Raw genomic sequence first — 16,423 nt, 5'->3', positions numbered from 1 at the left:
ATTCAACCTCAAAAACTATGTTACTATATGTTACTATATTACTATGTTACTGTAGTATACAGAACACCACAATGTAATGAGCAGTGATAGTGAGCACTGATGAGGATACTAGAACTGACACTGAGCAGCAAGATGCAGCACTGGACTATTAGTAATGTACTGTAGTATGCTGAGCACCACAATGCAGCACAAGACAATGAGCAGTGATACTGAGCACTGATGAGGATACTACTGAGAACTGACACTGAGCAGGAGAGACACACTACTAGTATTACAGAGCAGCAATAAGTAACCACTGATACTGAGCACTGATATTGAGATTTCCACTGAGAGAACATAGCCACGTCCTCTCCGCTCTCTCTTCAATGCACGAGTAAAAATGGCGGCAACGCGCAGCTCTTTATATGGAATCCGAATCTCGCGAGAATCCGACAGCGGGATGATGACATTTTCCCTTGTTCAGGTTTTCCGAGTCAGGCGGGAACAACCGAGCCTGCCTCGGACCAGTGTAAACCACGTGGAGTTCGTCGGGAATTCGGTTCTCGGAGAACCGAACCCGCTCCTCTCTACCTTATACCCATCAATTTTTTTATTTTCAATCTAAGCCCCTGCAGTTTTCTGTAAGCATCTGCTTCGCTATGATGATCAACAAGTCACAAGGGCAAACACTCAGGGCTTGAGGCGTAGATCTTAGGACCAGCTGCTACAAGCATGGCAGAGGTGTCACTATCACTGGTGACACCCAGAGAGGTGGCGAGGGAGATTGTAATGCAGTGCGCGCAGATAAGCAGTGCAATGGTAAAAAGGAGGCATGGTTTCATAGGTAGGGGCGTGGCCTGGTGGCCTGAATCTACATTTTGTTGCTCCGGGTGTCCCGGGGGTTGGGGGCTGCACCCGGGGACTAGTGTGTGTGCGGTGCTGGCTCCTGCACAGTGACAGGGCATGGCCACCGAGCATGACGCCTCCATTCTTGACCATGCTGTAATTGCAGTCGCACTGCAGTTCAGCGTGATCATATAAAATGGTGTAGCCTCCTGCTGGTGCAGACTGTATGTGCGCGCAGGAAGCCGCCACCATTTTTGTGATCACAGCGGCTGAATGTGATGTCATACAGCCGCTGTGACCACGCCCCCTGTGTCTCCTCCGTTGCAGACCCCATTTTGAAGCCTTGCCCCCGCACCGCTCCATCCCTGACTTGGAAATGGAGTGTTGCTGACCCCCCTCTCCCCCCCCCCCGCCCCGATTGACAGGCAGAGGCGATCGCATTCTCTGCGGGGTGCCGCAGAAAATGCAGGCACATGCGTATGCTCTTAGCAATTTTTGCAGTTGGATCGCTTATTGTGATTGCAATCCAACCTGAATCAGGCCCTATTACCTATCACAATGCGCTGCGGGCAGTACAAAATTGGGTTAATATAGGAGTAAAACTCCCAGACCTGTGCTCCTTAACTGTACCTGGTGGCTAGTGGAGCGGCTGCCCAGTAATCAGTGTCCACGCCAGTGCGCACACGGTCCACCCCCTACGGCCACGCTCCCCTTCATCAGCGGCCTCGTGATCCGGAAGGGCGGTGTGTGTGTGACTGACCTTAGGAAGAAACTGGAGCCTCCGCTGCAGTGACCCAGCAACCAGGGCACGGGAGTATACAGCGCCGCTGGGAGTGATGAAGCTGCAGTAAAGATGTCTATTAGACCTAGCCTGCTGCAGCCCTTGTAGATTCTCATAAAACAAGTTCTTCTTTTCTTGTCAAAATTAATAGCTAAGAATAGGCTGCCTGAGGCAGGCCCCTGTTAAGAGGCCTGCTACTGAAGGCACCAACTACAAACTGAGCTCCCTGTTCATGGAAGCGGGGTTATAGAGGAGAATGCACTGAGCATCTTGGGAACAGTCAAAAGCTTTGAGCCGGTTGGTGCCTCAGATCAAGATCCTACTCTACACCCCAATGTGAATCCTTGTGGAGTCCAGTGTACCCCACAGAAGAAATTAATGTGTCACACCCATTGGCAGCAACCTTAGAATAGCTGCTGACGGGCACAATTGAGAAAGGAAGGGGGGGGGGGACATTTGAATCCAGCACATAGATGCAATTCAAATATGTAATTTGTACCTTCCTATTTTAAAATATAATGGATGAACCTCACCCTGTGAGAACAATCTTCATGATCAAGAGATCTCATATGCAAAATAAGTATGAGTTGGGATAGGGCTGGGGAGGGTGGCTGCTCGGGCAGCCCCTCCCCCGTCAAGTTAAGGAGATTCAACTGAGGACGCACAAGGGAACTCTCGTCTGGGGACAACAACTGCAGGGAGACCACATCTGTTCAGATGAACATGGGAGGGTGGAAGGCTGCCTAATATTGAAGCACCATCAAATATCAAACCATATGCAACAACTAGTACAAGCATTCCAGGGGGAAGGTCTGCAGAAGACGGATTTGCATACGGTGATGTCATCCAAGCAGTGGACCAAAGTTGGCTGGAACTCTCATCTGCATATGAAAAGAGAAAAGGGGCATGCAGGGCATGGCGGCCTTTTGCGGTGCTTGGATGACCCCTAGTTCGCATTAAACACCCCCACCCTCCTTTGGTGTGGGGCTCATGTTGGCCATGCCCCATCCCCTGAAGCATTCAAGCTGATTTCTTGCAGCAGCTGGGCACTGTAACAGCTCCAGAGCTGTTCTGTAAGGCAAGTAAAAGGGTGTGGGCCCTGCAGCACCACCTGTAGTTCGCATTGTGCGTTGGAAGGCACAAAGTAAGCAGACGGGAGGAGAAGTCAGGATAGTGCGCAAGGGCATCCTTTTCTCTTAGTCCGTAGAGGATGCTGGGGTCACATTAAGAACCATGGGGTATAGACGGGATCCGCAAGAGACATGGGCACTTTAAGACTTTCAAAGGGTGTGAACTGGCTCCTCCCTCTATGCCCCTCCTCCAGACTCCAGTTATAGGAACTGTGCCCAGGGAGACGGACATTTCGAGGAAAGGATTTATTGTTAAACTAAGGTGAGCATCTTACCAGCTCACACCTTAAGCATGCCGCAGAACGTGGCATTCAACAGAACACAAGCCAACGGCATGAACAATTGCAGCAAAAAGCTGACCAGAACCATAACACAACATGTGTATAACCACAAGTAATAACTGCAGACACAGTATGGACTGGGACGGGTGCCCAGCATCCTCTACGGACTAAGAGAAAAGGATTTACCGGTAGGTATTAAAATCCTATTTTCTCATACGACCTAGAGGATGCTGGGGTCACATTAAGAACCATGGGGTTATACCAAAGCTCTTGAACGGGTGGGAGAGTGCGTACGACTCTGCAGCACCGAATGACCCAACTTGAGGTTATCATCAGCCAAGGTATCAAACTTGTAAAACTTAGCAAAAGTGTTTACTAAATAGCTGCTCGGCAAAGTTGCAATGCCGAGACTCCCCGACCAGCTGCCCAGGATGAACCCACCTTTCTAGTAGAATGGGTCTTCACCTAATTCAGTAACGGCAATCCTGCCGTGGAATGAGCATGCTGAATCTTACCACAGATCCAGCGCATAATGGTCTACATGGAAGCAGGACACCCAATCCTGTTGGGAGCATACAGGACAAACAGAGCCTCTGTTTTCCTAATCTGAACCGTTCTGGTGACATAAATTTTCAAAGTTCTGACCACAGCCAGAGACTTTGACTCAACGAAGGTGTCAGTGGCCAAAGGCACCATGTGGAAAGATGAACCACCTTCGGCAGAAATTGTTGACGTGTCCTCAATTCTGCTCTATCTTCATGAAAGATCAAATAAAGGCTCTTGTGATACTGCATGGTTTGTACTGTTTTCCATGTGCTCCCAGATCTTTCAAGCAAGTAGCATGGTCAAGAAAGTTCTGTTTGAAAAGTAACAACATTTACTGTCATTGTTATAGAATTTGGGAGAAAAAACAAGAAGAAATCTGCACTGTTGACGCACTGGACAGAATGAATGAATCATAAAATATAACCTTTATTAAGTATGTATTAAAATTGGATAAATATTAATATTATTATCCCAAACTGCAGTGAAACATAAAGGTTAAAATCACAGAACTAACATACATGTGCATAAGAAGAATAAAGAGATGTGAAAAAAAGGTTTAAAAAGCGTGTCCGTGTGTGATTATTTTTGAAGGCACAACCCTGGCGGGGTTGTTTATATAGATATATATGTTGCTAATAATCACTTTCTAGCGTAATGTTATTAAATAGCTGTTAGTATCTATGTCGTCAGGTACCACTGGGTCGTATCCTATATACTCCCTTCACTCAATAGGGGTTACCTCCCGGGAAGCCATCCCCATTGGCGAATTTGTGGGGGTGATTGAGTATAACCGGTAAGCTAACCTCCAATTTGTGGGGTGCTTAGGTAGATGGGGATCACTTATTTCTCTGTGTCCCCTAAGACTATATTCCTAAATTCAATACCATAGCTTTCTATATCGGATAAGGAATCACTTGATAGGGAAATCTCTATGCATCATGGAAAGATCATATTTATTAATATCCAAACTAAAAAAATGATGAATAGCTTTAATTTAGCTGTTTAGATATAGTTAATTGGCGAGATATACCAACAGGTGCGGTTGCCTTAAGGAATATGGCAATTCTAATATAAATAGCAGCCCTCCTTCATATAATCAGCCAGATCTTATTAAATCTGGTCCAGATATAGCCGTTCAGATATACTTAATTGACAACATATATCAATCGGTGGGGTTGCCTTAAGGAATATAGCAATTCCAATTCTCATATAAATAGCAACCTTCCTTCATATATTCAGCCAGATCTTATTTAATCTGATCTAGGCGTAGGCAATAATGCTTTCCTTAGAGGTATAGCCACCTCAATTCTTATTAGGAAGCAAAGTGTCTGTCATAATGGTTTATCCAATTCATCTAAGAAATAATATATTCCATGTGTCAGAGATTCATTACTCTCTATTTACACTGTTAAAGAGTTAATTCTTATTATGTTACAGTGTAATGAAATTATCATATAGGGAGATGTGGCAATTCCATGTGCTATATATATAATAACCCTTAGTGGTCCAGATTCCACAATGAGGAATTTTCTTATAAACCGCTGAAACACACAGCTATTTGACTGACTTCCAAATATATCTATCTCACTTTGTAACAGTCTTATGATAGAGAAACCGTTACATATTCGGTCACTTAGTTATCTAAAGGTAAACAGACTCAGTGTGAGGGTAATATAATATATCAAATGCGCTGTCAATAATCGTGGTAACTGGTGTAATAATGTGGTATATTGAGTATGCTAGTAAGGCATATAACTGCTCTCCAGCCTTTAAGTGTTACCAATCAATTTGTTACACTGTAAAGGATTTATGGTGTCCTGTTAGGACATGCAGCTGCTAGGCTGACTCAAAGATTTATCCATTTGTAACAATTATGTAACAGTTATATACATGTTACTGGTATTACATATAAATAGTATGACACAGGCCAGCAGTCCCATGTGTCTAGATTCCACAATAGGAGATTTTCTTTGTCTTATAAACTGCTGGAACACACAGCTGCTAGACTGACTTCAAATATATATACCGGTATTACTTTGTAACAGTCTTATAGTAAAGAGACTGTTACACACTGTCATTTAGTTATCTCAAGGTTAGCAGATTCTGTATTACTTTGTAACAGTCTTATAGTAAAGAGACTGTTACACACTGTCATTTAGTTATCTCAAGGTTAGCAGATTCTGTGTGAGGATAGTGTTCTGTTAGAACATGCAGCTGCTAGGCTGACTCATAGAAAATGTATCCATTTGTAACAAATGACACATACAGCATTAAATTAATATCTATAGCAGCCCATGTGACATCTCTACTCTTATCATAATTGTCTGGTTATTGCCAATCTGGACAGCAGGAGTGATATATATTCACTAGTCCCAATATCCCATCATATAAATATACCCACACTGATATACATTCTTATCAAGAGTTATTAGTAGCTATCTGTATGCACTTTAGACATTGTAATTGCTAAGTGACATCATATCTAGTGTATTCCTTTCTTATAGCTCAGCTTCTATTCCCTATTAGTGGAGACTAACAGCTAACATCATAATCATATATTTTTGTTTTATAACATTTCACATGAGTCAAATACACGCGGACACGCCGTGCCCTACACGCGTGTTTCACTGCATCTATGGCAACTTACATTAAAGCTAACAAGAAAGCACACTCGTTCTGTCTTTAAACTGATAAAAGAAACCCCAATAATATGGGGCATGCAAACATTTAGATAAAACTCAGTTTTGCTCCTCTCCACGGAAATCTTTAGTAAAAGGCGAAAGATTTGTTCGTTCTGAAGAGAAACCAGAGCATGACCAAGATTCCACCTGTCGCCTGAGTGCCATGCCAGCAGTCCTCATTCAGCTCAAAGTGAGCACCCAATATGAAAGAAAGAAAGCAGATTTCTCACCAGGCTTCCCCTTGCTATAAGCATGGTTTGTACTCTTTTCCATGTGCTCCCAGATCTTTCAAGCAATTAGTATGGTCAAGAAAGTTCTGCTTGAAAAGAAACAGACATTTACTGTCATTGTTATACAAATAAACTTACATTAAAGCCAACAAGAAAGCTCACTCGTTCTGTCTTTAAACTGATAAAAGAAACCCCAATAATATGGGGCATGCAAAAATTGAGATAAAACTCAGTTTTGCTCCTCTCCACGGATAATCTTTAATAAAAGGCGAAAGATTTGTTCATTCTGAAGAGAAACCAGAGCATGACCAAGATTCCACCTGTCGCCTGAGTGCCATGCCAGCAGTCCTCATTCAGATCAAAGTGAGCGCCCAATTTGAAAGAAAGCAGATTTCTCACCTGGCTTCTCCTTGCTATAAGCATGGTTTGTACTGTATTCCATGTGCTCCCAGATCTTTCAAGCAAGTAGCATGGTCAAGAAAGTTCTGTTTGAAAAGAAACAAACATTTACTGTAATTTCTATGCAAATGAGCTTTCATTAAAGCACACTCATTCTATCTTTAAACCGATAAAAGAAACCCCAAAAAGATGGGGCATGCAAAAATTGAGGTAAAACTCAGTTTTGCTCCTCTCCACGGAAATCTTTAGTAAAAGGCGAAAGATTTGTTCGTTCTGAAGAGAAACCAGAGCATGACCAAGATTTTCATCTGAAAATATGTGTTCTCCCTGCAGTTGTTGTCCCCAGATGAGAGTTCCCTTGTGCTGCCTCAGTTGAATCTCCTTTACTTGACAGAGATGTGCCTGAGCAGCGGCCCTCCCCAGCCCTATCCCAAATCATACTTATTTTGCATAGGAGATACCATGGTCATGAAGATTGTTCTCCCAGGGTGAGGTTCATTCATTGCATTCTGGGTATGCTGACCCCTGTGATTTCCCCAAATGTGGGAAACTCGACTGCATTATTTGTGGTAGTGGGGGACTGTGTTTGTGCTTTCCTCTGGTCAGCTCTGGTAAAAGTCAGATTTCTTTGTCTCAGATCTTCCTCTAGCCTTGTTCTTCTTTCGAGAGTTCCCTTGTGCTGCCTCAGTTGGATCTCCTTCACTTGAGAGGGGGTGCCCGAGCAGCAATCCTCCACAGCTCTAGCCCAACTCCTACTTACCTGCCAGGTGAGATACTATGATCTTCACTGTTAGGGCAATCAGGATGTGGAATTCCCTGCCAGGGAAGGTGGTAATGGCGGACTCTGTAATTGGATTTAAAAAAGGAATGGATACATTTCTGAATGAAAAAGCTATCCAAGGTTATAATACTTAAAATATCAACATGGTTAATCCGGGGGTAACATGAGTTATAGTAGCTAACTAGTCATAAAACATTATTCAGCAAGTATGTAGAATCATCACAACTTAAAACAGGTTGAACACGATGGGCAATTTGCCTCTATTCAACCTCAAAAACTATGTTACTATATGTTACTATATTACTATGTTACTGTAGTATACAGAAAACCAAAATGCAATGAACAGTGATAGTGAGCACTGATGAGGATACTAGAACTGACACTGAGCAGCAAGATGCAGCACTGGACTATTAGTAATGTACTGTAGTATGCTGAGCACCACAATGCAGCACAAGACAATGAGCAGTGATACTGAGCACTGATGAGGATACTACTGAGAACTGACACTGAGCAGGAGAGACACACTACTAGTATTACTGAGCAGCAATAAGTAACCACTGATACTGAGCACTGCTATTGAGATTTCCACTGAGAGAACATAGCCACGTCCATTCCGCTCTCTCTTCAATGCACGAGTAAAAATGGCGGCAACGCGCAGCTCTTTATATGGAATCCGAATCTCGCGAGAATCCGACAGCGGGATGATGACATTTTCCCTTGTTCAGGTTTTCCGAGTCAGGCGGGAACAACCGAGCCTGCCTCGGACCAGTGTAAACCACGTGGAGTTCGTGGGGAATTCGGTTCTCGGAGAACCGAACCCGCTCCTCTCTACCTTATACCCATCAATTTTTTTATTTTCAATCTAAGCCCCTGCAGTTTTCTGTAAGCATCTGCTTCGCTATGATGATCAACAAGTCACAAGGGCAAACACTCAGGGCTTGAGGCGTAGATCTTAGGACCAGCTGCTACAAGCATGGCAGAGGTGTCACTATTACTGGTGACACCCAGAGAGGTGGCGAGGGAGATTGTAATGCAGTACGCGCAGATAAGCAGCGCAATGGTAAAAAGGAGGCATGGTTTCATAGGTAGGGACGTGGCCTGGTGGCCTGAATCTACATTTTGTTGCTCCGGGTGTCCCGGGGGTTGGGGGCTGCACCCGGGGACTAGTGTGTGAGCGGTGCTGGCTCCTGCACAGTGAAAAGGCATGGCCACCCAGCATGACGCCTCCCTTCTTGACCATGCTGTAATTGCAGTCGCACTGCAGTTCAGCGTGATCATAAAAAATGGTGTAGCCTCCTGCTGGTGCAGACTGTATGTGCGCGCAGGAAGCCGCCACCATTTTTGTGATCACAGCGGCTGAATGTGATGTCATACAGCCGCTGTGACCACGCCCCCTGTGTCTCCTCCGTTGCAGACCCCATTTTGAAGCATTGCCCCCGCACCGCTCCATCCCTGACTTGGAAATGGAGTGTTGCTGACCCACCTATCCCCCCCCCCCCCGCCCCGATTGACAGGCAGAGGCGATCGCATTCTCTGCAGGGTGCCGCAGAAAATGCAGGCACATGCGTATGCTCTTAGCAATTTTTGCAGTTGGATCGCTTATTGTGATTGCAATCCAACCTGAATCAGGCCCTATTACCTATCACAATGCGCTGCGGGCAGTACAAAATTGGGTTAATATAGGAGAAAAACCCCCAGACCTGTGCTCCTTAACTGTACCTGGTGACTAGTGGAGCGGCTGCCCAGTAATCAGTGTCCACGCCAGTGCGCACATGGTCCACCCCCTACGGCCACGCTCCCCTTCAACAGCGGCCTCGTGATCCGGAAGGGTGGTGTGTGTGTGACTGACCTTAGGATGAAACCGGAGCCTCCGCTGCAGTGACCCAGCAACCAGGGCACGGGAGTATACAGCGCCGCTGGGAGTGATGAAGCTGCAGTAAAGATGTCTATTAGACCTAGCCTGCTGCAGCCCTTGTAGATTCTCATAAAACAAGTTCTTCTTTTCTTGTCAAAATTTATAGCTAAGAATAGGCTGCCTGAGGCAGGCCCCTGTTAAGTGGCCTGCTACTGAAGGCACCAACTACACACTGAGCTCCCTGTTCATGGAAGCGGGGTTATAGAGGAGAATGCACTGAGCATCTTGGGAACAGTCAAAAGCTTTGAGCCGGTTGGTGCCTCAGATCAAGATCCTACTCTACACCCCAATGTGAATCCTTGTGGAGTCCAGTGTACCCCACAGAAGAAATTAATGTGTCACACCCATTGGCAGCAACCTTAGAATAGCTGCTGACGGGCACAATTGAGAATGGAAGGGGGGGGGGGACATTTGAATCCAGCACATAAATGCAATTCAAATATGTAATTTGTACCTTCCTATTTTAAAATATAATGGATGAACCTCACCCTGTGAGAACAATCTTCATGATCAAGAAATCTCATATGCAAAATAAGTATGAGTTGGGATAGGGCTGGGGAGGGTGTCTGCTCTGGCAGCCCCTCCCCCGTCAAGTTAAGGAGATTCAACTGAGGAAGCACAAGGGAACTCTCGTCTGGGGACAACAACTGCAGGGAGACCACATCTTTTCAGATGAACATGGGAGGGCGGAAGGCTGCCTAATACTGAAGCACCATCAAATATCAAACCATATGCAACATCTAGTACAAGCATTCCTGGGGGAAGGTCTGCAGCAGACGGATTTGCATACAGTGATGTTATCCAAGCAGTGGGCCAAAGTTGGCTGGAACCCTCATCTGCATATGAAAAGAGAAAAGGGGCGTGCAGGGCATGGCGGCCTTTTGCAGTGCTTGGATGACCCCTAGTTCTCATTAAACACCCCCACCCTCCTTTGGTGTGGGGCTCATGTTGGCCATGCCCCATCCCCTGAAGCATTCAAGCTGATTTCTTGCAGCAGCTGGGCACTGTAACAGCTCCAGAGGTGTTCTGTAAGGCAAGTAAAAGGGTGTGGGCCCTGCAGCACCACCTGTAGTTCGCATTGTGTGTTGGAAGGCACAAAGTAAGCAGACGGGAGGAGAAGTCAGGATAGTGCGCAAGGGCATCCTTTTCTCTTAGTCCGTAGAGGATGCTGGGGTCACATTAAGAACCATGGGGTATAGACGGGATCCGCAAGAGACATGGGCACTTTAAGACTATCAAAGGGTGTGAACTGGCTCCTCCCTCTATGCCCCTCCTCCAGACTCCAGTTATAGGAACTGTGCCCAGGGAGACGGACATTTCGAGGAAAGGATTTATTGTTAAACTAAGGTGAGCATCTTACCAGCTCACACCTTAAGCATGCCGCAGAACGTGGCATTCAACAGAACACAAGCCAACGGCATGAACAATTGCAGCAAAAAGCTGACCAGAACCATAACACAACATGTGTATAACCACAAGTAATAACTGCAGACACAGTATGGACTGGGACGGGTGCCCAGCATCCTCTACAGACTAAGAGAAAAGGATTTACCGGTAGGTATTAAAATCCTATTTTCTCATACGACCTAGAGGATGCTGGGGTCACATTAAGAACCATGGGGTTATACCAAAGCTATTGAACGGGTGGAAGAGTGCGTACGACTCTGCAGCACCGAATGACCCAACTTGAGGTTATCATCGGCAGGGATGCAGTGGCGTTAATGTTTCCTGGTGTCAACCTGTATTATTTCAGTAGATATTGAAATGAGGATGCATCTTGCTGCCTTTCCAATGAAGCAAGTTTAATTTAGTAATAGGTGAAAAACCATCCCTACAAAGATGTTAATCAGATACTTGGCTTTGTGGACACTTTTCAGAGAACAAATTTGTTAGCATAAAAATAAAGCCAGAAAATGAAGAGCTGTTTAATCACTCAATTGGATTTTTTTGCCAGCATATTTCTTTTTCTCTGCAAACCACTGCTAAATTGTGCTTCCTAGCTGTTTTTATAAAATCACTGAATCAAATCTAACTCTGATTACATCAGAGAAGGCCAGGTACCCTACACCATAACAGGGGTTTTTGAAATTTTGACTTGTCTACTTAAAGATCACCAAAATCTGATAACAAGGTCAATTACATCCCTGGGTGGGATTGAACCACCAACCCTTTGGTTAATAACCAATCACACTAACCGATTGCACCACAGAGACACTTTGCAAAAGTCCATACTGACAAAGGCTAATAAGCATTCATCTAGAACGTTTCCTAGAAAAACTTTAAAAAGTCAATAATCTGGAGAGTTTTTGTAAGATGTTTCTTCCATCAACCAACGAAGAAACACATTGGTACTTTCCCATGATGAGTGAGTGCTTCAGGATCTCTTGCACTTACATGTGCAGCAGAGTACTGTAATGAAAGCATGCTGGGTTCATAACCCAGAGGTAGGCAGATTGAAACTATCCTCTGCTATATGCATTTTTTTTTGTTAATTAAAGTAATCCAAAACTGGGATTGATATTTTTTCTCTTTTATTTTTACTTAAAGTACAATAACTTTTACCATTTTAATATGTTTTAATAGTATATTGACAGTATTGTTTTCTTTCAAAAATCCACTTAATTTTCTTTACCCTATTATTAAAATGGTAATTGACAAAAACAAACTACATTGTCACCAGAAGAGCAATACAAAATGTACAAGTGATATATTAAAATCATCTTTCCAGCTTGAATTTCAATGATGCATTGGGGCAACGATTTTGTGAGAAACATCTTCACCCTTAAATAAAGATTTTCTTAATTCCTTACCTGTGTGCTAATTAGATATCACCTTGTTTTCACATTAAACAGACTTCCACATGAGAAAGCAGCAAGGATGCAGTAGCGTTAATGTTTCCTGGTGTCAACCTGTATTATTTCAGTAGATATTGAAATGAGGATGCATCTTGCTGCCTTTCCAATGAAGCAAGTTTAATTTAGTAATAGGTGAAAAACCATCCCTACAAATATGTTAATCAGATACTTGGCTTTGTGGACTCTTTTCAGAGAACAAATTAGTTAGCATAAAAATAAAGCCAGAAAATAAAGAGCTGTTTAATCACTCAATTGGATTTTTCTGCCAGCATATTTCTTTTTCTCTGCAACCCACTGCTAAATTGTGCTTCCTAGCTGTTTTTATAAAATCACTGAATCAAATCTAACTCTGATTACATCAGAGAAGGCCAGGTACCCTACACCATAACAGGGGGTTTGAAATTTTGACTTGTCTACTTAAAGATCACCAAAATCTGATAACAAGGTCAATTAAGTCCCTGGGTGGGATTGAACCACCAACCTTTTGGTTAATAGCCTTACACACTAACTGATTGCGCCACAGCGACACTTTGCAAAAGTATATACTGACAAAGGCTAATAAGCATTCATCTAGAACGATTCCTAGAAACATTTTAAAAAGTCAATAATGTGGAGAGTTTTTGTAAGATGTTTCTTCCATCAACCAATGAAGAAACACATTGGTACTTTCCCATGATGAGTGAGTGCTTCAGGATCTCTTGCACTTACATGTGCAGCAGAGTACTGTAATGGAAGCATGCTGGGTCCATAACCCAGAGGTAGGCAGATTTAAACTATCCTCTGCTATATGCATTTTTTTTGTTAATTAAAGTAATCCAAAACTGGGATTGATATTTTTGCTCTTTTATTTTTACTTAAAGTACAATAACTTTTACCATTTTAATTTGTTTTAATAGTATATTGACAGTATTGTTTTCTTTCAAAAATCCAATTAATTTTCTTTACCCGATTATTAAAATGGTAATTGACAAAAACAAACTACATTGTCACCAGAAGAGCAATACAAAATGTACAAGTGATATATTAAAATCATCTTTCCAGCTTGAATTTCAATGATGCATTGGGGCAACGATTTTGTGAGAAACATCTTCACCCTTAAATAAAGATTTTCTTAATTCCTTACCTGTGTGCTAATTAGATATCACCTTGTTTTCACATTAAACAGACTTCCACATGAGAAAACAGCAAAGATGCAGTGGCGTTAATGTTTCCTGGTGTCAACCTGTATTATTTCCGTAGATATTGAAATGAGGATGCATCTTGCTGCCTTTCCAATGAAGCAAGTTTAATTTAGTAATAGGTGAAAAACCATCCCTACAAAGATGTTAATCAGATACTTGGCTTTGTGGACACTTTTCAGAGTACAAATTTGTTATCATAAAAATAAAGCCAGAAAATGAAGAGCTGTTTAATCACTCAATTGGATTTTTCTGCCAGCATTTTTCTTTTTCTCTGCAACCCACTGCTAAATTGTGCTTCCTAGCTGATTTTTTATAAAATCACTTAATCAAATCTAACTCTGATTACATCAGAGAAGGCCAGGTACCCTACACCATAAGAGGGGGTTTGCAATTTTGACTTGTCTACTTAAATATCACCAAAATCTGATCACAAGGTCAATTACGTCCCTGGGTGGGATTGAACCACCAACGTTTTGATTAATAGCTGAACACACTAACCGATTGCGCCACAGAGACACTTTGCAAAAAGTCCATACTGACAAAGACTAATAAGCATTCATTAGAACGTTTCCTAGAAAAACTTTAAAAAGTCAATAATCTGGAGAGTTTTTGTAAGATGTTTCTTCCAGCAACCAATGAAGAAACACATTGGTACTTTTGCATGATGAGTGAGTGCTTCAGGATCTCTTGCACTTACATGTGCAGCAGAGTACTGCAATGGAAGCATGCTGGGCCCATAACCCAGAGGTAGGCAGATTGAAACTATCCTTTGCTATATGCATTTTTTTTTTTGTTCATTAAAGTAATCCAAAACTGGGATTGATATTTTAGCTTTTATTTTTACTTAAAGTACAATAACTTTTACCATTTTAATTTGTTTTAATAGTATATTGACAGTATTGTTTTCTTTCAAAAATCCACTTAATTTTCTTTACCCTATTATTAAAATGGTAATTGACAAAAACAAACTACATTGTCACCAGAAGAGCAATACAAAATGTACAAGTGATATATTAAAATCATCTTTCCAGCTTGAATTTCAATGATGCATTGGGGCAACGATTTTGTGAGAAACATCTTCACCCTTAAATAAAGATTTTCTTAATTCCTTACCTGTGTGCTAATTAGATATCACCTTGTTTTCACATTAAACAGACTTCCACATGAGAAAACAGCAAAGATGCAGTGGCGTTAATGTTTCCTGGTGTCAACCTGTATTATTTCCGTAGATATTGAAATGAGGATGCATCTTGCTGCCTTTCCAATGAAGCAAGTTTAATTTAGTAATAGGTGAAAAAACATCCCTACAAAGATGTTAATCAGATACTTGGCTTTGTGGACACTTTTCAGAGAACAAATTTGTTATCATAAAAATAAAGCCAGAAAATGAAGAGCTGTTTAATCACTCAATTGGATTTTTCTGCCAGCATTTTTCTTTTTCTCTGCAACCCACTGCTAAATTGTGCTTCCTAGCTGTTTTTTTATAAAATCACTTAATCAAATCTGATTACATCAGAGAAGGCCAGGTACCCTACACCATAAGAGGGGGTTTGCAATTTTGACTTGTCTACTTAAATATCACCAAAATCTGATTACAAGGTCAATTACGTCCCTGGGTGGGATTGAACCACCAACCTTTTGATTCATAGCTGAACACACTATCCGATTGCGCCACAGAGACACTTTGCGAAAAGTACATACTGACAAAGATTAATAAGCATTCATCTAGAACGTTTCCTAGAAAAACTTTAAAAAGTCAATAATCTGGAGAGTTTTTGTAAGATGTTTCTTCCAGCAACCAATGAAGAAACACATTGGTACTTTCGCATGATGAGTGAGTGCTTCAGGATCTCTTGCACTTACATGTGCAGCAGAGTACTGCAATGGAAGCATGCTGGGCCCATAACCCAGAGGTAGGCAGATTGAAACTATCCTTTGCTATATGCATTTTTTTTTTGTTCATTAAAGTAATCCAAAACTGGGGTTGATATTTTAGCTTTTATTTTTACTTAAAGTACAATAACTTTTACCATTTTAATTTGTTTTAGTGCAAATGGCATATCAGCAGTCAGCACTAACTGGTGACATGCCATTTGTACAAGTAAGCCATGTGTGACTAATATATAAACATACTTTATTAAATAACACCTCAAACTATCATACCCAGGATTCAAACCTATAACCTGTTGAATTCTAATCAAACACCCTACCCATGGAGCTACTTGATCCTGCATCTTTTCTAACCTCCAAAAACAGATTCAGTTGCATTTTCCAGCGTGTTTTGTTTGCGCCTTTGCAAATGTCTTACATCGACAAACTTATTTAGTACTATTTTGCAAATAGGGTTACATTGTCGCAACATTGTGTTCCCTAATTGCTTGATTTTTTAAATGCAACAATGCAGACACCTGATAATTGCTCTGTGGAGTCTTATTTTGTGTTTTGTGTTTAGTCTTTAGATCTGAATTTGAATGTACTTGTGAACTAACTTAATTTCCTACTTCTAAATTCATTCCTAAATTCACTACTTACATGAATCCTGTAGTTGGGCATTTTGGGACTTCGATTGTGGGCATTGTTTTGTGTCCAGACCAGCAGCAGGTGGTGTGCATTTGCTGGAAAGGCATCGAAGACCTCCGATATGCTGCATCTCCTGATGTGTGTCTCCCTCAAGTGGCTGTCAGCAAATGCCTGCTAGACACCCCATTCCAAGCTGATTGTGACATCATGGAACATGCATCATAGAACAGGCATGCTAAAACATGGGTCTTCAACCTGCGACCCTCCAGCTGCTGTGGAACTACACATCCCAGCATGC

General features: G+C 42.3%; 4 non-coding genes across 4 annotated transcripts; 1 reads left to right on the top strand and 3 right to left on the bottom strand.

Moving 5' to 3' along the window:
• Positions 1-6,261: 6,261 nt before the first annotated feature.
• Positions 6,262-6,377, bottom strand: LOC134989604 (U5 spliceosomal RNA). Its single transcript, XR_010194722.1, has one exon. It is a non-coding gene; the product is annotated as a U5 spliceosomal RNA (small nuclear RNA).
• A 286-nt stretch (positions 6,378-6,663) lies between these two features.
• On the bottom strand, positions 6,664-6,780 carry LOC134989623 (U5 spliceosomal RNA). Its single transcript, XR_010194741.1, has one exon. It is a non-coding gene; the product is annotated as a U5 spliceosomal RNA (small nuclear RNA).
• A 270-nt stretch (positions 6,781-7,050) lies between these two features.
• LOC134989598 (U5 spliceosomal RNA) lies at positions 7,051-7,166 on the bottom strand. Its single transcript, XR_010194716.1, has one exon. It is a non-coding gene; the product is annotated as a U5 spliceosomal RNA (small nuclear RNA).
• Positions 7,167-7,310: 144 nt separating this feature from the next.
• On the top strand, positions 7,311-7,474 carry LOC134989572 (U1 spliceosomal RNA). The gene has a single exon (XR_010194697.1). It is a non-coding gene; the product is annotated as a U1 spliceosomal RNA (small nuclear RNA).
• Positions 7,475-16,423: the final 8,949 nt, after the last annotated feature.

Source organism: Pseudophryne corroboree, unplaced genomic scaffold, assembly GCF_028390025.1.
Source record: "Pseudophryne corroboree isolate aPseCor3 unplaced genomic scaffold, aPseCor3.hap2 scaffold_1112, whole genome shotgun sequence".
Classification (NCBI taxonomy): domain Eukaryota; kingdom Metazoa; phylum Chordata; class Amphibia; order Anura; family Myobatrachidae; genus Pseudophryne; species Pseudophryne corroboree.
Note: the sequence above shows the minus strand (reverse complement) of the source record. Positions and strands in the feature narration are given on the sequence as shown.